The following is a 24,535-nucleotide window of genomic DNA, read 5'->3' as shown; positions in this document are numbered from 1 at the left end:
GCCTAATAGCTAAGGTCTTAACTCTTACTCTGGTCTAATAACTAAGGTCTTAGACTCGTACTCTGGCCTAATAGCTAAGGTCTTAACTCTTACTCTGGCCTAATAGCTAAGGTCTTAACTCTTAGTCTGGCCTAATAGCTAAGGTCTTAGACTCGTACTCTGGCCTAATGGTTAAGGTCTTAACTCTTACTCTGGCCTAATAGATAAGGTCTTAGACTCATACTCTGGCCTAATAGCTAAGGTCTTAACTCTTACTCTGGCCTAATAGCTAAGGTCTTAGACTCGTACTCTGGCCTAATAGCTAAGGTCTTAGACTCGTACTCTGGCCTAATAGCTGAGGTCTTAACTCTTACTCTGGCCTACTGGTGAAGGTCTTAACTCTTACTCTGGCCTAATAGCTAAGGTCTTAGACTCGTACTCTGGCCTAATAGCTAAGGTCTTAGACTCGTACTCTGGCCTACAGTTTAAGGTCTTAACTCTTACTCCGGCCTACTGGTTAAGTTCTTAACTCTTACTCTGGAATAATAGCTAAGGTCTTAGACTCATACTCTGGCCTAATAGCTAAGGTCTTAACTCTTACTCTGGCCTAATAGCTAAGGTCTTACTCTTACTCTGGCCTAATAGCTAAGGTCTTAGACTCTTAGTCTGGCCTAATAGCTAAGGTCTTAACTCTTACTCCGGACTACTGGTTAAGTTCTTAACTCTTACTCTGGCCTAATAGCTAAGGTCTTAGACTCATACTCTGGCCTACTGGTTAAGGTCTTAACTCTTACTCTGGCCTATTAGCTAATGTCTTAGACTCGTACTCTGGCCAAATGGTTAAGGTCTTAACTCTTACTATGGCCTACTGGTTAAGGTCTTAACTCTTACTATGGCCTAATAGCTAAGGTCTTAACTCTTACTCTGGCCTAATAGCTAAGGTCTTAGACTCATACTCTGGCCTAATGTTTAAGGTCTTATCTCTTACTCTGGCCTAATAGCTAAGGTCTTAGACTCGTACTATGGCCTACAGGTTAAGGTCTTAACTCTTACTCTGGCCTACCGGTTAAGGTCTTAACTCTTACTCTGGCCTAATAGCTAAGGTCTTAGACTCGTACTCTGGCCTAATGGTTAAGGTCTTAACTCTTACTCTGGGCTACTGGTTAAGGTCTTAACTCTTACTCTGGCCTAATAGCTAAGGTCTTATACTCGTACTCTGGCCTAATGGTTAAGGTCTTAACTCTTACTCTGCCCTACTGGCTAAGGTCTTAATAGCTAAGGTCTTAACTCTTACTCTGGCCTAATAGCTAAGGTCTTAACTCTTACTCTGGCCGAATAGCTAAGGTCTTAGATTCGTACTCTGGCCTAACGGTTAAGGTCTTAACTCTTACTCTGGCCTAATAGCTAAGGCCTTAACTCTTACTCTGGCCTAATAGCTAAGGTCTTAGACTCGTCCTCTGGCCTAATGGTTAAGGTCTTAACTCTTACTCTGGCCTAATAGATAAGGTCTTAGATTCGTACTCTGGCCTAATAGCTAAGGTCTTAGACTCATACTCTGGCCTAATAGCTAAGGTCTTAGACTGGTACTCTGGCCTACTGGTTAAGTTCTTAACTCTTACTCTGGCCAAATAGCTAAGGTCTTAACTCTTACTCTGGCCTATAACTAAGGTCTTAGACTCATACTCTGGCCTAATAGCTAAGGTCTTAGACTCGTACTCTGGCCTAATGGTTAAGGTCTTAACTCTTGCTCTGGCCTAATAGCTAAGGTCTTAGACTCATACTCTGGCCTAATAGCTAAGGTCTTAACTCTTACTCTGGCCTAATAGCTAAGGTCTTAACTCTTACTCTGGCGTAATAGCTAAGGTCTTAGACTCGAACTCTGGCCTAATAGCTAAGGTCTTAACTCTTACTCTGGCCTACTGGTTAAGGTCTTAACTCTTACTCTGGCCTAATAGCTAAGGTCTTAGACTCGTACTCTGGCCTAATAGCTAAGGTCTTAGACTCGTACTCTGGCCTACAGTTTAAGGTCTTAACTCTTACTCCAGCCTACTGGTTAAGTTCTTAACTCTTACTCTGGAATAATAGCTAAGGTCTTAGACTCATACTCTGGCCTAATAGCTAAGGTCTTAACTCTTACTCTGGCCTAATAGCTAAGGTCTTAGACTCATACTCTGGCCTAATAGCTAAGGTCTTAGACTCGTACTCTGGCCTACAGTTTAAGGTCTTAACTCTTACTCCAGCCTACTGGTTAAGTTCTTAACTCTTACTCTGGAATAATAGCTAAGGTCTTAGACTCATACTCTGGCCTAATAGCTAAGGTCTTAACTCTTACTCTGGCCTAATAGCTAAGGTCTTACTCATACTCTGGCCTAATAGCTAAGGTCTTAGACTCGTACTCTGGCCTAATAGCTAAGGTCTTAACTCTTACTCTGGCCTACTGGTTAAGGTCTTAACTCTTACTCTTGCCTAATAACTAAGGTCTTAGACTCGTACTCTTGCCTAATAGCTAAGGTCTTAACTCTTACTCTGGCCTAATAGCTAAGGTCTTAGACTCATACTCTGGCCTAATAGCTAAGGTCTTAGACTCATACTCTGGCGTAATAGCTAAGGTCTTAACTCTTACTCTGGCCTAATAGCTAAGGTCTTACTCTTACTCTGGCCTAATAGCTAAGGTCTTAGACTCGTAGTCTGGCCTAATAGCTAAGGTCTTAACTCTTACTCCGGCCTACTGTTTAAGTTCTTAACTCTTACTCTGGCCTAATAGCTAAGGTCTTAGACTCATACTCTGGCCTACTGATTGAGGTCTTAACTCTTACTCTGGCCTAATAGCTAAGGTCTTAGACTCGTACTCTGGCCAAATGGTTAAGGTCTTAACTCTTACTCTGGCCTACTGGTTAAGGTCTTAACTCTTACTCTGGCCTAATAGCTAAGGTCTTAAATCTTACTCTGGCCTAATGGTTAAGGTCTTAACTCTTACTCTGCCCTACTGGCTAAGGTCTTAATAGCTAAGGTCTTAACTCTTACTCTGGCCTAATAGCTAAGGTCTTAACTCTTACTCTGGCCGAATAGCAAAGGTCTTAGATTCGTACTCTGGCCTAATGGTTAAGGTCTTAACTCTTACTCTGGCCTAATAGCTAAGGTCTTAACTCTAACTCTGGCCTAATATCTAAGGTCTTAGACTCGTACTCTGGCCTAATGGTTAAGGTCTTAGATCTTACTCTGGCCTAATAGCTAAGGTCTTAGACTCATACTCTGGCCTAATAGCTAAGGTCTTAGACTCGTACTCTGGCCTACTGGTTAAGTTCTTAACTCTTACTCTGGCCTAATAGCTAAGGTCTTAGACTCGTACTCTGGCCTAATGGTTAAGGTCTTAACTCTTACTCTGGGCTACTGGTTAAGGTCTTAACTCTTACTCTGGCCTAATAGCTAAGTTCTTATACTCGTACTCTGGCCTAATGGTTAAGGTCTTAACTCTTACTCTGCCCTACTGGCTAAGGTCTTAATAGCTAAGGTCTTAACTCTTACTCTGGCCTAATAGCTAAGGTCTTAACTCTTACTCTTGCCGAATAGCTAAGGTCTTAGATTCGTACTCTGGCCTAACGGTTAAGGTCTTAACTCTTACTCTGGCCTAATAGCTAAGGCCTTAACTCTTACTCTGGCCTAATAGCTAAGGTCTTAGACTCGTCCTCTGGCCTAATGGTTAAGGTCTTAACTCTTACTCTGGCTTAATAGCTAAGGTCTTAGATTCGTACTCTGGCCTAATAGCTAAGGTCTTAGACTCATTCTCTGGCCTAATAGCTAAGGTCTTAGACTGGTACTCTGGCCTACTGGTTAAGTTCTTAACTCTTACTCTGGCCAAATAGCTAAGGTCTTAACTCTTACTCTGGCCTATAACTAAGGTCTTAGACTCGTACTCTGGCCTAATAGCTAAGGTCTTAGACTCGTACTCTGGCCTAATGGTTAAGGTCTTAACTCTTGCTCTGGCCTAATAGCTAAGGTCTTAGACTCATACTCTGGCCTAATAGCTAAGGTCTTAACTCTTACTCTGGCCTAATAGCTAAGGTCTTAACTCTTACTCTGGCGTAATAGCTAAGGTCTTAGACTCGAACTCTGGCCTAATAGCTAAGGTCTTAACTCTTACTCTGGCCTACTGGTTAAGGTCTTAACTCTTACTCTGGCCTAATAGCTAAGGTCTTAGACTCGTACTCTGGCCTAATAGCTAAGGTCTTAGACTCGTACTCTGGCCTACAGTTTAAGGTCTTAACTCTTACTCCAGCCTACTGGTTAAGTTCTTAACTCTTACTCTGGAATAATAGCTAAGGTCTTAGACTCATACTCTGGCCTAATAGCTAAGGTCTTAACTCTTACTCTGGCCTAATAGCTAAGGTCTTACTCATACTCTGGCCTAATAGCTAAGGTCTTAGACTCGTACTCTGGCCTAATAGCTAAGGTCTTAACTCTTACTCTGGCCTACTGGTTAAGGTCTTAACTCTTACTCTTGCCTAATAACTAAGGTCTTAGACTCATACTCTTGCCTAATAGCTAAGGTCTTAACTCTTACTCTGGCCTAATAGCTAAGGTCTTAGACTCATACTCTGGCCTAATAGCTAAGGTCTTAGACTCATACTCTGGCGTAATAGCTAAGGTCTTAACTCTTACTCTGGCCTAATAGCTAAGGTCTTACTCTTACTCGGGCCTAATAGCTAAGGTCTTAGACTCGTAGTCTGGCCTAATAGCTAAGGTCTTAACTCTTACTCCGGCCTACTGTTTAAGTTCTTAACTCTTACTCTGGCCTAATAGCTAAGGTCTTAGACTCATACTCTGGCCTACTGGTTGAGGTCTTAACTCTTACTCTGGCCTAATAGCTAAGGTCTTAGACTCGTACTCTGGCCAAATGGTTAAGGTCTTAACTCTTACTCTGGCCTACTGGTTAAGGTCTTAACTCTTACTCTGGCCTAATAGCTAAGGTCTTAAATCTTACTCTGGCCTAATGGTTAAGGTCTTAACTCTTACTCTGCCCTACTGGCTAAGGTCTTAATAGCTAAGGTCTTAACTCTTACTCTGGCCTAATAGCTAAGGTCTTAACTCTTACTCTGGCCGAATAGCAAAGGTCTTAGATTCGTACTCTGGCCTAATGGTTAAGGTCTTAACTCTTACTCTGGCCTAATAGCTAAGGTCTTAACTCTAACTCTGGCCTAATATCTAAGGTCTTAGACTCGTACTCTGGCCTAATGGTTAAGGTCTTAGATCTTACTCTGGCCTAATAGCTAAGGTCTTAGACTCATACTCTGGCCTAATAGCTAAGGTCTTAGACTCGTACTCTGGCCTACTGGTTAAGTTCTTAACTCTTACTCTGGCCTAATAGCTAAGGTCTTAACTCTTACTCTGGTCTAATAACTAAGGTCTTAGACTCGTACTCTGGCCTAATAGCTAAGGTCTTAACTCTTACTCTGGCCTAATAGCTAAGGTCTTAACTCTTAGTCTGGCCTAATAGCTAAGGTCTTAGACTCATACTCTGGCCTACTGGTTAAGGTCTCAACTTTTACTCTGGCCTAATAGCTAAGGTCATAACTCTTACTCTGGCCTAATAGCTAAGGTCTTCGACTCGTACTCTGGCCTAATGGTTAAGGTCTTAACTCTTACTCTGGCCTACTGGTTAAGGTCTTAACTCTTACTCTGGCCTAATAGCTAAGGTCTTAGACTCGTACTCTGGCCTACTGGTTAAGGTCTTAACTCTTACTCTGGCCTAATAGCTAAGGTCTTAACTCTTACTCTGGCCTAAGAGCTAAGGTCGTAACTCTTACTCTGGCCGAATAGCTACGGTCTTAGACTCGTTCTCTTTCCTAATGGTTAAGGTGTTAACTCTTACTCTGGCCTAAAAGCTAAGGTCTTAACTCTTACTCTGGCCTAATAGCTAAGGTCTTAGACTCGTATTCTGGCCTAATGGTTAAGGTCTTAATTCTTACTCTGGCCTAATAGCTAAGGTCTTAGACTCGTACTATGGCCTACAGGTTAAGGTCTTAACTCTTACACTGGCCTACTGGTTAAGGTCTTAGACTCGTACTCTGGCCTAATGGTTAAGGTCTTAACTCTAACTCTGGCCTAATAGCTAAGGTATTAACTCTTACTCTGGCCTAATAGCTAAGGTCTTAGACTCGTACTCTGGCCTAATGGTTAAGGTCTTAACTCTTACTCTGGCCTAATAGCTAAGGTCTTAGACTCGTACTCTGGCCTAATGGTTAAGGACTTAACTCTTACTCTGGCCTACTGACTAAGGTCTTAACTCTTACTCTGGCCTAATAGCTAAGGTCTTAACTCTTACTCTGGCCTATAATAGCTAAGGTCTTAACTCTTACTCTGGCCGAATAGCTAAGGTCTTAGATTCGTACTCTGGCCTAACGGTTAAGGTCTTAACTCTTACTCTGGCCTAATAGCTAAGGCCTTAACTCTTACTCTGGCCTAATAGCTAAGGTCTTAGACTCATACTCTGGCCTAATAGCTAAGGTCTTAGACTCGTACTCTGGCCTACTGGTTAAGTTCTTAACTCTTACTCTGGCCTAATAGCTAAGGTCTTAACTCTTACTCTGGCCTAATAACTAAGGTCTTAGACTCGTACTCTGGCCTAATAGCTAAGGTCTTAAGTCTTACTCTGGCCTAATAGCTAAGGTCTTAACTCTTACTCTGGCCTATAACTAAGGTCTTAGACTCGTACTCTGGCCTAATAGCTAAGGTCTTAGACTCGTACTCTGGCCTAATGGTTAAGGTCTTAACTCTTACTCTGGCCTAATAGCTAAGGTCTTAGACTCATACTCTGGCCTAATAGCTAAGGTCTTAACTCTTACTCTGGCCTAATAGCTAAGGTCTTAACTCTTACTCTGGCCTAATAGCTAAGGTCTTAGACTCGAACTCTGGCCTAATAGCTAAGGGCTTAACTCTTACTCTGGCCTACTGGTTAAGGTCTTAACTCTTACTCTGGCCTAATAGCTAAGGTCTTAGACTCGTACTCTGGCCTAATAGCTAAGGTCTTAGACTCGTACTCTGGCCTACAGTTTAAGGTCTTAACTCTTACTCCAGCCTACTGGTTAAGTTCTTAACTCTTACTCTGGAATAATAGCTAAGGTCTTAGACTCATACTCTGGCCTAATAGCTAAGGTCTTAACTCTTACTCTGGCCAAATAGCTAAGGTCTTACTCATACTCAGGCCTAATAGCTAAGGTCTTAGACTCGTACTCTGGCCTAATAGCTAAGGTCTTAACTCTTACTCTGGCCTACTGGTTAAGGTCTTAACTCTTACTCTTGCCTAATAACTAAGGTCTTCGACTCGTACTCTTGCCTAATAGCTAAGGTCTTAACTCTTACTCTGGCCTAATAGCTAAGGTCTTAGACTCATACTCTGGCCTAATAGCTAAGGTCTTAGACTCATACTCTGGCGTAATAGCTAAGGTCTTAACTCTTACTCTGGCCTAATAGCTAAGGTCTTACTCTTACTCTGGCCTAATAGCTAAGGTCTTAGACTCATAGTCTGGCCTAATAGCTAAGGTCTTAACTCTTACTCCGGCCTACTGTTTAAGTTCTTAACTCTTACTCTGGCCTAATAGCTAAGGTCTTAAATCTTACTCTGGCCTAATGGTTAAGGTCTTAACTCTTACTCTGCCCTACTGGCTAAGGTCTTAATAGCTAAGGTCTTAACTCTTACTCTGGCCTAATAGCTAAGGTCTTCACTCTTACTCTGGCCGAATAGCAAAGGTCTTAGATTCGTACTCTGGCCTAATGGTTAAGGTCTTAACTCTTACTCTGGCCTAATAGCTAAGGTCTTAGACGCGTACTCTGGCCAAATGGTTAAGGTCTTAACTCTTACTCTGGCCTACTGGTTAAGGTCTTAACTCTTACTCTGGCCTAATAGCTAAGGTCTTAACTCTTACTCCGGCCTAATAGCTAAGGTCTTACTCTTACTCTGGCCTAATAGCTAAGGTCTTAGACTCGTAGTCTGGCCTAATAGCTAAGGTCTTAACTCTTACTCCGGCCTACTGTTTAAGTTCTTAACTCTTACTCTGGCCTAATAGCTAAGGTCTTAAATCTTACTCTGGCCTAATGGTTAAGGTCTTAACTCTTACTCTGCCCTACTGGCTAAGGTCTTAATAGCTAAGGTCTTAACTCTTACTCTGGCCTAATAGCTAAGGTCTTAACTCTTACTCTGGCCGAATAGCAAAGGTCTTAGACTCATACTCTGGCCTACTGGTTGAGGTCTTAACTCTTACTCTGGCCTAATAGCTAAGGTCTTAGACGCGTACTCTGGCCAAATGATTAAGGTCTTAACTCTTACTCTGGCCTACTGGTTAAGGTCTTAACTCTTACTCTGGCCTAATAGCTAAGGTCTTAAATCTTACTCTGGCCTAATGGTTAAGGTCTTAACTCGTACTCTGCCCTACTGGCTAAGGTCTTAATAGCTAAGGTCTTAACTCTTACTCTGGCCTAATAGCTAAGGTCTTAACTCTTACTCTGGCCGAATAGCAAAGGTCTTAGATTCGTACTCTGGCCTAATGGTTAAGGTCTTAACTCTTACTCTGGCCTAATAGCTAAGGTCTTAACTCTAACTCTGGCCTAATAGCTAAGGTCTTAGACTCGTACTCTGGCCTAATGGTTAAGGTCTTAGATCTTACTCTGGCCTAATAGCTAAGGTCTTAGACTCATACTCTGGCCTAATAGCTAAGGTCTTAGACTCGTACTCTGGCCTACTGGTTAAGTTCTTAACTCTTACTCTGGCCTAATAGCTAAGGTCTTAACTCTTACTCTGGTCTAATAACTAAGGTCTTAGACTCGTACTCTGGCCTAATAGCTAAGGTCTTAACTCTTACTCTGGCCTAATAGCTAAGGTCTTAACTCTTAGTCTGGCCTAATAGCTAAGGTCTTAGACTCGTACTCTGGCCTAATGGTTAAGGTCTTAACTCTTACTCTGGCCTAATAGATAAGGTCTTAGACTCATACTCTGGCCTAATAGCTAAGGTCTTAACTCTTACTCTGGCCTAATAGCTAAGGTCTTAGACTCGTACTCTGGCCTAATAGCTAAGGTCTTAGACTCGTACTCTGGCCTAATAGCTGAGGTCTTAACTCTTACTCTGGCCTACTGGTGAAGGTCTTAACTCTTACTCTGGCCTAATAGCTAAGGTCTTAGACTCGTACTCTGGCCTAATAGCTAAGGTCTTAGATTCGTACTCTGGCCTACAGTTTAAGGTCTTAACTCTTACTCCGGCCTACTGGTTAAGTTCTTAACTCTTACTCTGGAATAATAGCTAAGGTCTTAGACTCATACTCTGGCCTAATAGCTAAGGTCTTAACTCTTACTCTGGCCTAATAGCTAAGGTCTTACTCTTACTCTGGCCTAATAGCTAAGGTCTTAGACTCTTAGTCTGGCCTAATAGCTAAGGTCTTAACTCTTACTCCGGACTACTGGTTAAGTTCTTAACTCTTACTCTGGCCTAATAGCTAAGGTCTTAGACTCATACTCTGGCCTACTGGTTAAGGTCTTAACTCTTACTCTGGCCTATTAGCTAATGTCTTATACTCGTACTCTGGCCAAATGGTTAAGGTCTTAACTCTTACTATGGCCTACTGGTTAAGGTCTTAACTCTTACTATGGCCTAATAGCTAAGGTCTTAAATCTTACTCTGGCCTAATAGCTAAGGTCTTAGACTCATACTCTGGCCTAATGTTTAAGGTCTTATCTCTTACTCTGGCCTAATAGCTAAGGTCTTAGACTCGTACTATGGCCTACAGGTTAAGGTCTTAACTCTTACTCTGGCCTACCGGTTAAGGTCTTAACTCTTACTCTGGCCTAATAGCTAAGGTCTTAGACTCGTACTCTGGCCTAATGGTTAAGGTCTTAACTCTTACTCTGGGCTACTGGTTAAGGTCTTAACTCTTACTCTGGCCTAATAGCTAAGGTCTTATACTCGTACTCTGGCCTAATGGTTAAGGTCTTAACTCTTACTCTGCCCTACTGGCTAAGGTCTTAATAGCTAAGGTCTTAACTCTTACTCTGGCCTAATAGCTAAGGTCTTAACTCTTACTCTGGCCGAATAGCTAAGGTCTTAGATTCGTACTCTGGCCTAACGGTTAAGGTCTTAACTCTTACTCTGGCCTAATAGCTAAGGCCTTAACTCTTACTCTGGCCTAATAGCTAAGGTCTTAGACTCGTCCTCTGGCCTAATGGTTAAGGTCTTAACTCTTACTCTGGCCTAATAGCTAAGGTCTTAGATTCGTACTCTGGCCTAATAGCTAAGGTCTTAGACTCATACTCTGGCCTAATAGCTAAGGTCTTAGACTGGTACTCTGGCCTACTGGTTAAGTTCTTAACTCTTACTCTGGCCAAATAGCTAAGGTCTTAACTCTTACTCTGGCCTATAACTAAGGTCTTAGACTCGTACTCTGGCCTAATAGCTAAGGTCTTAGACTCGTACTCTGGCCTAATGGTTAAGGTCTTAACTCTTGCTCTGGCCTAATAGCTAAGGTCTTAGACTCATACTCTGGCCTAATAGCTAAGGTCTTAACTCTTACTCTGGCCTAATAGCTAAGGTCTTAACTCTTACTCTGGCGTAATAGCTAAGGTCTTAGACTCGAACTCTGGCCTAATAGCTAAGGTCTTAATTCTTACTCTGGCCTACTGGTTAAGGTCTTAACTCTTACTCTGGCCTAATAGCTAAGGTCTTAGACTCATACTCTGGCCTAATAGCTAAGGTCTTAGACTCGTACTCTGGCCTACAGTTTAAGGTCTTAACTCTTACTCCAGCCTACTGGTTAAGTTCTTAACTCTTACTCTGGAATAATAGCTAAGGTCTTAGACTCATACTCTGGCCTAATAGCTAAGGTCTTAACTCTTTCTCTGGCCTAATAGCTAAGGTCTTACTCATACTCTGGCCTAATAGCTAAGGTCTTAGACTCGTACTCTGGCCTAATAGCTAAGGTCTTAACTCTTACTCTGGCCTACTGGTTAAGGTCTTAACTCTTACTCTTGCCTAATAACTAAGGTCTTAGACTCGTACTCTTGCCTAATAGCTAAGGTCTTAACTCTTACTCTGGCCTAATAGCTAAGGTCTTAGACTCATACTCTGGCCTAATAGCTAAGGTCTTAGACTCATACTCTGGCGTAATAGCTAAGGTCTTAACTCTTACTCTGGCCTAATAGCTAAGGTCTTACTCTTACTCTGGCCTAATAGCTAAGGTCTTAGACTCGTAGTCTGGCCTAATAGCTAAGGTCTTAACTCTTACTCCGGCCTACTGTTTAAGTTCTTAACTCTTACTCTGGCCTAATAGCTAAGGTCTTAGACTCATACTCTGGCCTACTGGTTGAGGTCTTAACTCTTACTCTGGCCTAATAGCTAAGGTCTTAGACTCGTACTCTGGCCAAATGGTTAAGGTCTTAACTCTTACTCTGGCCTACTGGTTAAGGTCTTAACTCTTACTCTGGCCTAATAGCTAAGGTCTTAAATCTTACTCTGGCCTAATGGTTAAGGTCTTAACTCTTACTCTGCCCTACTGGCTAAGGTCTTAATAGCTAAGGTCTTAACTCTTACTCTGGCCTAATAGCTAAGGTCTTAACTCTTACTCTGGCCGAATAGCAAAGGTCTTAGATTCGTACTCTGGCCTAATGGTTAAGGTCTTAACTCTTACTCTGGCCTAATAGCTAAGGTCTTAACTCTAACTCTGGCCTAATATCTAAGGTCTTAGACTCGTACTCTGGCCTAATGGTTAAGGTCTTAGATCTTACTCTGGCCTAATAGCTAAGGTCTTAGACTCATACTCTGGCCTAATAGCTAAGGTCTTAGACTCGTACTCTGGCCTACTGGTTAAGTTCTTAACTCTTACTCTGGCCTAATAGCTAAGGTCTTAACTCTTACTCTGGTCTAATAACTAAGGTCTTACACTCGTACTCTGGCCTAATAGCTAAGGTCTTAACTCTTACTCTGGCCTAATAGCTAAGGTCTTAACTCTTAGTCTGGCCTAATAGCTAAGGTCTTAGACTCGTACTCTGGCCTAATGGTTAAGGTCTTAACTCTTACTCTGGCCTAATAGATAAGGTCTTAGACTCATACTCTGGCCTAATAGCTAAGGTCTTAGACTCGTACTCTGGCCTAATGGTTAAGGTCTTAACTCTTGCTCTGGCCTAATAGCTAAGGTCTTAGACTCATACTCTGGCCTAATAGCTAAGGTCTTAACTCTTACTCTGGCCTAATAGCTAAGGTCTTAACTCTTACTCTGGCGTAATAGCTAAGGTCTTAGACTCGAACTCTGGCCTAATAGCTAAGGTCTTAATTCTTACTCTGGCCTACTGGTTAAGGTCTTAACTCTTACTCTGGCCTAATAGCTAAGGTCTTAGACTCATACTCTGGCCTAATAGCTAAGGTCTTAGACTCGTACTCTGGCCTACAGTTTAAGGTCTTAACTCTTACTCCAGCCTACTGGTTAAGTTCTTAACTCTTACTCTGGAATAATAGCTAAGGTCTTAGACTCATACTCTGGCCTAATAGCTAAGGTCTTAACTCTTTCTCTGGCCTAATAGCTAAGGTCTTACTCATACTCTGGCCTAATAGCTAAGGTCTTAGACTCGTACTCTGGCCTAATAGCTAAGGTCTTAACTCTTACTCTGGCCTACTGGTTAAGGTCTTAACTCTTACTCTTGCCTAATAACTAAGGTCTTAGACTCGTACTCTTGCCTAATAGCTAAGGTCTTAACTCTTACTCTGGCCTAATAGCTAAGGTCTTAGACTCATACTCTGGCCTAATAGCTAAGGTCTTAGACTCATACTCTGGCGTAATAGCTAAGGTCTTAACTCTTACTCTGGCCTAATAGCTAAGGTCTTACTCTTACTCTGGCCTAATAGCTAAGGTCTTAGACTCGTAGTCTGGCCTAATAGCTAAGGTCTTAACTCTTACTCCGGCCTACTGTTTAAGTTCTTAACTCTTACTCTGGCCTAATAGCTAAGGTCTTAGACTCATACTCTGGCCTACTGGTTGAGGTCTTAACTCTTACTCTGGCCTAATAGCTAAGGTCTTAGACTCGTACTCTGGCCAAATGGTTAAGGTCTTAACTCTTACTCTGGCCTACTGGTTAAGGTCTTAACTCTTACTCTGGCCTAATAGCTAAGGTCTTAAATCTTACTCTGGCCTAATGGTTAAGGTCTTAACTCTTACTCTGCCCTACTGGCTAAGGTCTTAATAGCTAAGGTCTTAACTCTTACTCTGGCCTAATAGCTAAGGTCTTAACTCTTACTCTGGCCGAATAGCAAAGGTCTTAGATTCGTACTCTGGCCTAATGGTTAAGGTCTTAACTCTTACTCTGGCCTAATAGCTAAGGTCTTAACTCTAACTCTGGCCTAATATCTAAGGTCTTAGACTCGTACTCTGGCCTAATGGTTAAGGTCTTAGATCTTACTCTGGCCTAATAGCTAAGGTCTTAGACTCATACTCTGGCCTAATAGCTAAGGTCTTAGACTCGTACTCTGGCCTACTGGTTAAGTTCTTAACTCTTACTCTGGCCTAATAGCTAAGGTCTTAACTCTTACTCTGGTCTAATAACTAAGGTCTTACACTCGTACTCTGGCCTAATAGCTAAGGTCTTAACTCTTACTCTGGCCTAATAGCTAAGGTCTTAACTCTTAGTCTGGCCTAATAGCTAAGGTCTTAGACTCGTACTCTGGCCTAATGGTTAAGGTCTTAACTCTTACTCTGGCCTAATAGATAAGGTCTTAGACTCATACTCTGGCCTAATAGCTAAGGTCTTAACTCTTACTCTGGCCTAATAGCTAAGGTCTTAGACTCGTACTCTGGCCTAATAGCTAAGGTCTTAGACTCGTACTCTGGCCTAATAGCTAAGGTCTTAACTCTTACTCTGGCCTACTGGTGAAGGTCTTAACTCTTACTCTGGCCTAATAGCTAAGGTCTTAGACTCGTACTCTGGCCTAATAGCTAAGGTCTTAGACTCGTACTCTGGCCTACAGTTTAAGGTCTTAACTCTTACTCCGGCCTACTGGTTAAGTTCTTAACTCTTACTCTGGAATAATAGCTAAGGTCTTAGACTCATACTCTGGCCTAATAGCTAAGGTCTTAACTCTTACTCTGGCCTAATAGCTAAGGTCTTAACTCTAACTCTGGCCTAATATCTAAGGTCTTAGACTCGTACTCTGGCCTAATGGTTAAGGTCTTAGATCTTACTCTGGCCTAATAGCTAAGGTCTTAGACTCATACTCTGGCCTAATAGCTAAGGTCTTAGACTCGTACTCTGGCCTACTGGTTAAGTTCTTAACTCTTACTCTGGCCTAATAGCTAAGGTCTTAGACTCGTACTCTGGCCTAATGGTTAAGGTCTTAACCCTTACTCTGGGCTACTGGTTAAGGTCTTAACTCTTACTCTGGCCTAATAGCTAAGGTCTTATACTCGTACTCTGGCCTAATGGTTAAGGTCTTAACTCTTACTCTGCCCTACTGGCTAAGGTCTTAATAGCTAAGGTCTTAACTCTTACTCTGGCCTAATAGCTAAGGTCTTAACTCTTACTCTTGCCGAATAGCTAAGGTCTTAGATTCGTACTCTGGCCTAACGGTTAAGGTCTTAACTCTTACTCTGGCCTAATAGCTAAGGCCTTAACTCTTACTCTGGCCTAATAGCTAAGGTCTTAGACTCGTCCTCTGGCCTAATGGTTAAGGTCTTAACTCTTACTCTGGCCTAATAGCTAAGGTCTTAGATTCGTACTCTGGCCCAATAGCTAAGGTCTTAGACTCATACTCTGGCCTAATAGCTAAGGTCTTAGACTGGTACTCTGGCCTACTGGTTAAGTTCTTAACTCTTACTCTGGCCAAATAGCTAAGGTCTTAACTCTTACTCTGGCCTATAACTAAGGTCTTAGACTCGTACTCTGGCCTAATAGCTAAGGTCTTAGACTCGTACTCTGGCCTAATGGTTAAGGTCTTAACTCTTGCTCTGGCCTAATAGCTAAGGTCTTAGACTCATACTCTGGCCTAATAGCTAAGGTCTTAACTCTTACTCTGGCCTAATAGCTAAGGTCTTAACTCTTACTCTGGCGTAATAGCTAAGGTCTTAGACTCGAACTCTGGCCTAATAGCTAAGGTCTTAACTCTTACTCTGGCCTACTGGTTAAGGTCTTAACTCTTACTCTGGCCTAATAGCTAAGGTCTTAGACTCGTACTCTGGCCTAATAGCTAAGGTCTTAGACTCGTACTCTGGCCTACAGTTTAAGGTCTTAACTCTTACTCCAGCCTACTGGTTAAGTTCTTAACTCTTACTCTGGAATAATAGCTAAGGTCTTAGACTCATACTCTGGCCTAATAGCTAAGGTCTTAACTCTTACTCTGGCCTAATAGCTAAGGTCTTACTCATACTCTGGCCTAATAGCTAAGGTCTTAGACTCGTACTCTGGCCTAATAGCTAAGGTCTTAACTCTTACTCTGGCCTACTGGTTAAGGTCTTAACTCTTACTCTTGCCTAATAACTAAGGTCTTAGACTCATACTCTTGCCTAATAGCTAAGGTCTTAACTCTTACTCTGGCCTAATAGCTAAGGTCTTAGACTCATACTCTGGCCTAATAGCTAAGGTCTTAGACTCATACTCTGGCGTAATAGCTAAGGTCTTAACTCTTACTCTGGCCTAATAGCAAAGGTCTTACTCTTACTCTGGCCTAATAGCTAAGGTCTTAGACTCGTAGTCTGGCCTAATAGCTAAGGTCTTAACTCTTACTACGGCCTACTGTTTAAGTTCTTAACTCTTACTCTGGCCTAATAGCTAAGGTCTTAGACTCATACTCTGGCCTACTGGTTGAGGTCTTAACTCTTACTCTGGCCTAATAGCTAAGGTCTTAGACTCGTACTCTGGCCAAATGGTTAAGGTCTTAACTCTTACTCTGGCCTACTGGTTAAGGTCTTAACTCTTACTCTGGCCTAATAGCTAAGGTCTTAAATCTTACTCTGGCCTAATGGTTAAGGTCTTAACTCTTACTCTGCCCTACTGGCTAAGGTCTTAATAGCTAAGGTCTTAACTCTTACTCTGGCCTAATAGCTAAGGTCTTAACTCTTACTCTGGCCGAATAGCAAAGGTCTTAGATTCGTACTCTGGCCTAATGGTTAAGGTCTTAACTCTTACTCTGGCCTAATAGCTAAGGTCTTAACTCTAACTCTGGCCTAATATCTAAGGTCTTAGACTCGTACTCTGGCCTAATGGTTAAGGTCTTAGATCTTACTCTGGCCTAATAGCTAAGGTCTTAGACTCATACTCTGGCCTAATAGCTAAGGTCTTAGACTCGTACTCTGGCCTACTGGTTAAGTTCTTAACTCTTACTCTGGCCTAATAGCTAAGGTCTTAACTCTTACTCTGGTCTAATAACTAAGGTCTTAGACTCGTACTCTGGCCTAATAGCTAAGGTCTTAACTCTTACTCTGGCCTAATAGCTAAGGTCTTAACTCTTAGTCTGGCCTAATAGCTAAGGTCTTAGACTCATACTCTGGCCTACTGGTTAAGGTCTCAACTTTTACTCTGGCCTAATAGCTAAGGTCATAACTCTTACTCTGGCCTAATAGCTAAGGTCTTCGACTCGTACTCTGGCCTAATGGTTAAGGTCTTAACTCTTACTCTGGCCTACTGGTTAAGGTCTTAACTCTTACTCTGGCCTAATAGCTAAGGTCTTAGACTCGTACTCTGGCCTACTGGTTAAGGTCTTGACTCTTACTCTGGCCTAATAGCTAAGGTCTTAACTCTTACTCTGGCCTAAGAGCTAAGGTCGTAACTCTTACTCTGGCCGAATAGCTACGGTCTTAGACTCGTTCTCTTTCCTAATGGTTAAGGTGTTAACTCTTACTCTGGCCTAAAAGCTAAGGTCTTAACTCTTACTCTGGCCTAATAGCTAAGGTCTTAGACTCGTATTCTGGCCTAATGGTTAAGGTCTTAATTCTTACTCTGGCCTAATAGCTAAGGTCTTAGACTCGTACTATGGCCTACAGGTTAAGGTCTTAACTCTTACACTGGCCTACTGGTTAAGGTCTTAGACTCGTACTCTGGCCTAATGGTTAAGGTCTTAACTCTAACTCTGGCCTAATAGCTAAGGTATTAACTCTTACTCTTGCCTAATAGCTAAGGTCTTAGACTCGTACTCTGGCCTAATGGTTAAGGTCTTAACTCTTACTCTGGCCTAATAGCTAAGGTCTTAGACTCGTACTCTGGCCTAATGGTTAAGGACTTAACTCTTACTCTGGCCTACTGACTAAGGTCTTAACTCTTACTCTGGCCTAATAGCTAAGGTCTTAACTCTTACTCTGGCCTATAATAGCTAAGGTCTTAACTCTTACTCTGGCCGAATAGCTAAGGTCTTAGATTCGTACTCTGGCCTAACGGTTAAGGTCTTAACTCTTACTCTGGCCTAATAGCTAAGGCCTTAACTCTTACTCTGGCCTAATAGCTAAGGTCTTAGACTCATACTCTGGCCTAATAGCTAAGGTCTTAGACTCGTACTCTGGCCTACTGGTTAAGTTCTTAACTCTTACTCTGGCCTAATAGCTAAGGTCTTAACTCTTACTCTGGCCTAATAACTAAGGTCTTAGACTCGTACTCTGGCCTAATAGCTAAGGTCTTAAGTTTTACTCTGGCCTAATAGCTAAGGTCTTAACTCTTACTCTGGCCTATAACTAAGGTCTTAGACTCGTACTCTGGCCTAATAGCTAAGGTCTTAGACTCGTACTCTGGCCTAATGGTTAAGGTCTTAACTCTTACTCTGGCCTAATAGCTAAGGTCTTAGACTCATACTCTGGCCTAATAGCTAAGGTCTTAACTCTTACTCTGGCCTAATAGCTAAGGTCTTAACTCTTACTCTGGCCTAATAGCTAAGGTCTTAGACTCGAACTCTGGCCTAATAGCTAAGGGCTTAACTCTTACTCTGGCCTACTGGTTAAGGTCTTAACTCTTACTCTGGCCTAATAGCTAAGGTCTTAGACTCGTACTCTGGCCTAATAGCTAAGGTCTTAGACTCGTACTCTGGCCTACAGTTTAAGGTCTTAACTCTTACTCCAGCCTACTGGTTAAGTTCTTAACTCTTACTCTGGAATAATAGCTAAGGTCTTAGACTCATACTCTGGCCTAATAGCTAAGGTCTTAACTCTTACTCTGGCCAAATAGCTAAGGTCTTACTCATACTCTGGCCTAATAGCTAAGGTCTTAGACTCGTACTCTGGCCTAATAGCTAAGGTCTTAACTCTTACTCTGGCCTACTGGTTAAGGTCTTAACTCTTACTCTTGCCTAATAACTAAGGTCTTAGACTCGTACTCTTGCCTAATAGCTAAGGTCTTAACTCTTACTCTGGCCTAATAGCTAAGGTCTTAGACTCATACTCTGGCCTAATAGCTAAGGTCTTAGACTCATACTCTGGCGTAATAGCTAAGGTCTTAACTCTTACTCTGGCCTAATAGCTAAGGTCTTACTCTTACTCTGGCCTAATAGCTAAGGTCTTAGACTCATAGTCTGGCCTAATAGCTAAGGTCTTAACTCTTACTCCGGCCTACTGTTTAAGTTCTTAACTCTTACTCTGGCCTAATAGCTAAGGTCTTAAATCTTACTCTGGCCTAATGGTTAAGGTCTTAACTCTTACTCTGCCCTACTGGCTAAGGTCTTAATAGCTAAGGTCTTAACTCTTACTCTGGCCTAATAGCTAAGGTCTTCACTCTTACTCTGGCCGAATAGCAAAGGTCTTAGATTCGTACTCTGGCCTAATGGTTAAGGTCTTAACTCTTACTCTGGCCTAATAGCTAAGGTCTTAGACGCGTACTCTGGCCAAATGGTTAAGGTCTTAACTCTTACTCTGGCCTACTGGTTAAGGTCTTAACTCTTACTCTGGCCTAATAGCTAAGGTCTTAACTCTTACTCCGGCCTAATAGCTAAGGTCTTACTCTTACTCTGGCCTAATAGCTAAGGTCTTAGACTCGTAGTCTGGCCTAATAGCTAAGGTCTTAACTCTTACTCCGGCCTACTGTTTAAGTTCTTAACTCTTACTCTGGCCTAATAGCTAAGGTCTTAAATCTTACTCTGGCCTAATGGTTAAGGTCTTAACTCTTACTCTGCCCTACTGGCTAAGGTCTTAATAGCTAAGGTCTTAACTCTTACTCTGGCCTAATAGCTAAGGTCTTAACTCTTACTCTGGCCGAATAGCAAAGGTCTTAGACTCATACTCTGGCCTACTGGTTGAGGTCTTAACTCTTACTCTGGCCTAATAGCTAAGGTCTTAGACGCGTACTCTGGCCAAATGATTAAGGTCTTAACTCTTACTCTGGCCTACTGGTTAAGGTCTTAACTCTTACTCTGGCCTAATAGCTAAGGTCTTAAATCTTACTCTGGCCTAATGGTTAAGGTCTTAACTCTTACTCTGCCCTACTGGCTAAGGTCTTAATAGCTAAGGTCTTAACTCTTACTCTGGCCTAATAGCTAAGGTCTTAACTCTTACTCTGGCCGAATAGCAAAGGTCTTAGATTCGTACTCTGGCCTAATGGTTAAGGTCTTAACTCTTACTCTGGCCTAATAGCTAAGGTCTTAACTCTAACTCTGGCCTAATAGCTAAGGTCTTAGACTCGTACTCTGGCCTAATGGTTAAGGTCTTAGATCTTACTCTGGCCTAATAGCTAAGGTCTTAGACTCATACTCTGGCCTAATAGCTAAGGTCTTAGACTCGTACTCTGGCCTACTGGTTAAGTTCTTAACTCTTACTCTGGCCTAATAGCTAAGGTCTTAACTCTTACTCTGGTCTAATAACTAAGGTCTTAGACTCGTACTCTGGCCTAATAGCTAAGGTCTTAACTCTTACTCTGGCCTAATAGCTAAGGTCTTAACTCTTAGTCTGGCCTAATAGCTAAGGTCTTAGACTCGTACTCTGGCCTAATGGTTAAGGTCTTAACTCTTACTCTGGCCTAATAGATAAGGTCTTAGACTCATACTCTGGCCTAATAGCTAAGGTCTTAACTCTTACTCTGGCCTAATAGCTAAGGTCTTAGACTCGTACTCTGGCCTAATAGCTAAGGTCTTAGACTCGTACTCTGGCCTAATAGCTGAGGTCTTAACTCTTACTCTGGCCTACTGGTGAAGGTCTTAACTCTTACTCTGGCCTAATAGCTAAGGTCTTAGACTCGTACTCTGGCCTAATAGCTAAGGTCTTAGACTCGTACTCTGGCCTACAGTTTAAGGTCTTAACTCTTACTCCGGCCTACTGGTTAAGTTCTTAACTCTTACTCTGGAATAATAGCTAAGGTCTTAGACTCATACTCTGGCCTAATAGCTAAGGTCTTAACTCTTACTCTGGCCTAATAGCTAAGGTCTTACTCTTACTCTGGCCTAATAGCTAAGGTCTTAGACTCTTAGTCTGGCCTAATAGCTAAGGTCTTAACTCTTACTCCGGACTACTGGTTAAGTTCTTAACTCTTACTCTGGCCTAATAGCTAAGGTCTTAGACTCATACTCTGGCCTACTGGTTAAGGTCTTAACTCTTACTCTGGCCTATTAGCTAATGTCTTAGACTCGTACTCTGGCCAAATGGTTAAGGTCTTAACTCTTACTATGGCCTACTGGTTAAGGTCTTAACTCTTACTATGGCCTAATAGCTAAGGTCTTAACTCTTACTCTGGCCTAATAGCTAAGGTCTTAGACTCATACTCTGGCCTAATGTTTAAGGTCTTATCTCTTACTCTGGCCTAATAGCTAAGGTCTTAGACTCGTACTATGGCCTACAGGTTAAGGTCTTAACTCTTACTCTGGCCTACCGGTTAAGGTCTTAACTCTTACTCTGGCCTAATAGCTAAGGTCTTAGACTCGTACTCTGGCCTAATGGTTAAGGTCTTAACTCTTACTCTGGGCTACTGGTTAAGGTCTTAACTCTTACTCTGGCCTAATAGCTAAGGTCTTATACTCGTACTCTGGCCTAATGGTTAAGGTCTTAACTCTTACTCTGCCCTACTGGCTAAGGTCTTAATAGCTAAGGTCTTAACTCTTACTCTGGCCTAATAGCTAAGGTCTTAACTCTTACTCTGGCCGAATAGCTAAGGTCTTAGATTCGTACTCTGGCCTAACGGTTAAGGTCTTAACTCTTACTCTGGCCTAATAGCTAAGGCCTTAACTCTTACTCTGGCCTAATAGCTAAGGTCTTAGACTCGTCCTCTGGCCTAATGGTTAAGGTCTTAACTCTTACTCTGGCCTAATAGCTAAGGTCTTAGATTCGTACTCTGGCCTAATAGCTAAGGTCTTAGACTCATACTCTGGCCTAATAGCTAAGGTCTTAGACTGGTACTCTGGCCTACTGGTTAAGTTCTTAACTCTTACTCTGGCCAAATAGCTAAGGTCTTAACTCTTACTCTGGCCTATAACTAAGGTCTTAGACTCGTACTCTGGCCTAATAGCTAAGGTCTTAGACTCGTACTCTGGCCTAATGGTTAAGGTCTTAACTCTTGCTCTGGCCTAATAGCTAAGGTCTTAGACTCATACTCTGGCCTAATAGCTAAGGTCTTAACTCTTACTCTGGCCTAATAGCTAAGGCCTTAACTCTTACTCTGGCCTAATAGCTAAGGTCTTAGACTCGTCCTCTGGCCTAATGGTTAAGGTCTTAACTCTTACTCTGGCCTAATAGCTAAGGTCTTAGATTCGTACTCTGGCCCAATAGCTAAGGTCTTAGACTCATACTCTGGCCTAATAGCTAAGGTCTTAGACTGGTACTCTGGCCTACTGGTTAAGTTCTTAACTCTTACTCTGGCCAAATAGCTAAGGTCTTAACTCTTACTCTGGCCTATAACTAAGGTCTTAGACTCGTACTCTGGCCTAATAGCTAAGGTCTTAGACTCGTACTCTGGCCTAATGGTTAAGGTCTTAACTCTTGCTCTGGCCTAATAGCTAAGGTCTTAGACTCATACTCTGGCCTAATAGCTAAGGTCTTAACTCTTACTCTGGCCTAATAGCTAAGGTCTTAACTCTTACTCTGGCGTAATAGCTAAGGTCTTAGACTCGAACTCTGGCCTAATAGCTAAGGTCTTAACTCTTACTCTGGCCTACTGGTTAAGGTCTTAACTCTTACTCTGGCCTAATAGCTAAGGTCTTAGACTCGTACTCTGGCCTAATAGCTAAGGTCTTAGACTCGTACTCTGGCCTACAGTTTAAGGTCTTAACTCTTACTCCAGCCTACTGGTTAAGTTCTTAACTCTTACTCTGGAATAATAGCTAAGGTCTTAGACTCATACTCTGGCCTAATAGCTAAGGTCTTAACTCTTACTCTGGCCTAATAGCTAAGGTCTTACTCATACTCTGGCCTAATAGCTAAGGTCTTAGACTCGTACTCTGGCCTAATAGCTAAGGTCTTAACTCTTACTCTGGCCTACTGGTTAAGGTCTTAACTCTTACTCTTGCCTAATAACTAAGGTCTTAGACTCATACTCTTGCCTAATAGCTAAGGTCTTAACTCTTACTCTGGCCTAATAGCTAAGGTCTTAGACTCATACTCTGGCCTAATAGCTAAGGTCTTAGACTCATACTCTGGCGTAATAGCTAAGGTCTTAACTCTTACTCTGGCCTAATAGCAAAGGTCTTACTCTTACTCTGGCCTAATAGCTAAGGTCTTAGACTCGTAGTCTGGCCTAATAGCTAAGGTCTTAACTCTTACTCCGGCCTACTGTTTAAGTTCTTAACTCTTACTCTGGCCTAATAGCTAAGGTCTTAGACTCATACTCTGGCCTACTGGTTGAGGTCTTAACTCTTACTCTGGCCTAATAGCTAAGGTCTTAGACTCGTACTCTGGCCAAATGGTTAAGGTCTTAACTCTTACTCTGGCCTACTGGTTAAGGTCTTAACTCTTACTCTGGCCTAATAGCTAAGGTCTTAAATCTTACTCTGGCCTAATGGTTAAGGTCTTAACTCTTACTCTGCCCTACTGGCTAAGGTCTTAATAGCTAAGGTCTTAACTCTTACTCTGGCCTAATAGCTAAGGTCTTAACTCTTACTCTGGCCGAATAGCAAAGGTCTTAGATTCGTACTCTGGCCTAATGGTTAAGGTCTTAACTCTTACTCTGGCCTAATAGCTAAGGTCTTAACTCTAACTCTGGCCTAATATCTAAGGTCTTAGACTCGTACTCTGGCCTAATGGTTAAGGTCTTAGATCTTACTCTGGCCTAATAGCTAAGGTCTTAGACTCATACTCTGGCCTAATAGCTAAGGTCTTAGACTCGTACTCTGGCCTACTGGTTAAGTTCTTAACTCTTACTCTGGCCTAATAGCTAAGGTCTTAACTCTTACTCTGGTCTAATAACTAAGGTCTTAGACTCGTACTCTGGCCTAATAGCTAAGGTCTTAACTCTTACTCTGGCCTAATAGCTAAGGTCTTAACTCTTAGTCTGGCCTAATAGCTAAGGTCTTAGACTCATACTCTGGCCTACTGGTTAAGGTCTCAACTTTTACTCTGGCCTAATAGCTAAGGTCATAACTCTTACTCTGGCCTAATAGCTAAGGTCTTCGACTCGTACTCTGGCCTAATGGTTAAGGTCTTAACTCTTACTCTGGCCTACTGGTTAAGGTCTTAACTCTTACTCTGGCCTAATAGCTAAGGTCTTAGACTCGTACTCTGGCCTACTGGTTAAGGTCTTGACTCTTACTCTGGCCTAATAGCTAAGGTCTTAACTCTTACTCTGGCCTAAGAGCTAAGGTCGTAACTCTTACTCTGGCCGAATAGCTACGGTCTTAGACTCGTTCTCTTTCCTAATGGTTAAGGTGTTAACTCTTACTCTGGCCTAAAAGCTAAGGTCTTAACTCTTACTCTGGCCTAATAGCTAAGGTCTTAGACTCGTATTCTGGCCTAATGGTTAAGGTCTTAATTCTTACTCTGGCCTAATAGCTAAGGTCTTAGACTCGTACTATGGCCTACAGGTTAAGGTCTTAACTCTTACACTGGCCTACTGGTTAAGGTCTTAGACTCGTACTCTGGCCTAATGGTTAAGGTCTTAACTCTAACTCTGGCCTAATAGCTAAGGTATTAACTCTTACTCTTGCCTAATAGCTAAGGTCTTAGACTCGTACTCTGGCCTAATGGTTAAGGTCTTAACTCTTACTCTGGCCTAATAGCTAAGGTCTTAGACTCGTACTCTGGCCTAATGGTTAAGGACTTAACTCTTACTCTGGCCTACTGACTAAGGTCTTAACTCTTACTCTGGCCTAATAGCTAAGGTCTTAACTCTTACTCTGGCCTATAATAGCTAAGGTCTTAACTCTTACTCTGGCCGAATAGCTAAGGTCTTAGATTCGTACTCTGGCCTAACGGTTAAGGTCTTAACTCTTACTCTGGCCTAATAGCTAAGGCCTTAACTCTTACTCTGGCCTAATAGCTAAGGTCTTAGACTCATACTCTGGCCTAATAGCTAAGGTCTTAGACTCGTACTCTGGCCTACTGGTTAAGTTCTTAACTCTTACTCTGGCCTAATAGCTAAGGTCTTAACTCTTACTCTGGCCTAATAACTAAGGTCTTAGACTCGTACTCTGGCCTAATAGCTAAG

Source organism: Triturus cristatus, chromosome 6 (genome assembly GCF_964204655.1).
Source record: "Triturus cristatus chromosome 6, aTriCri1.1, whole genome shotgun sequence".
Lineage (NCBI taxonomy): Eukaryota > Metazoa > Chordata > Amphibia > Caudata > Salamandridae > Triturus > Triturus cristatus.
The sequence above is the reverse complement of the archived record's forward strand: the minus strand, read 5'-3'. Positions refer to the sequence as shown.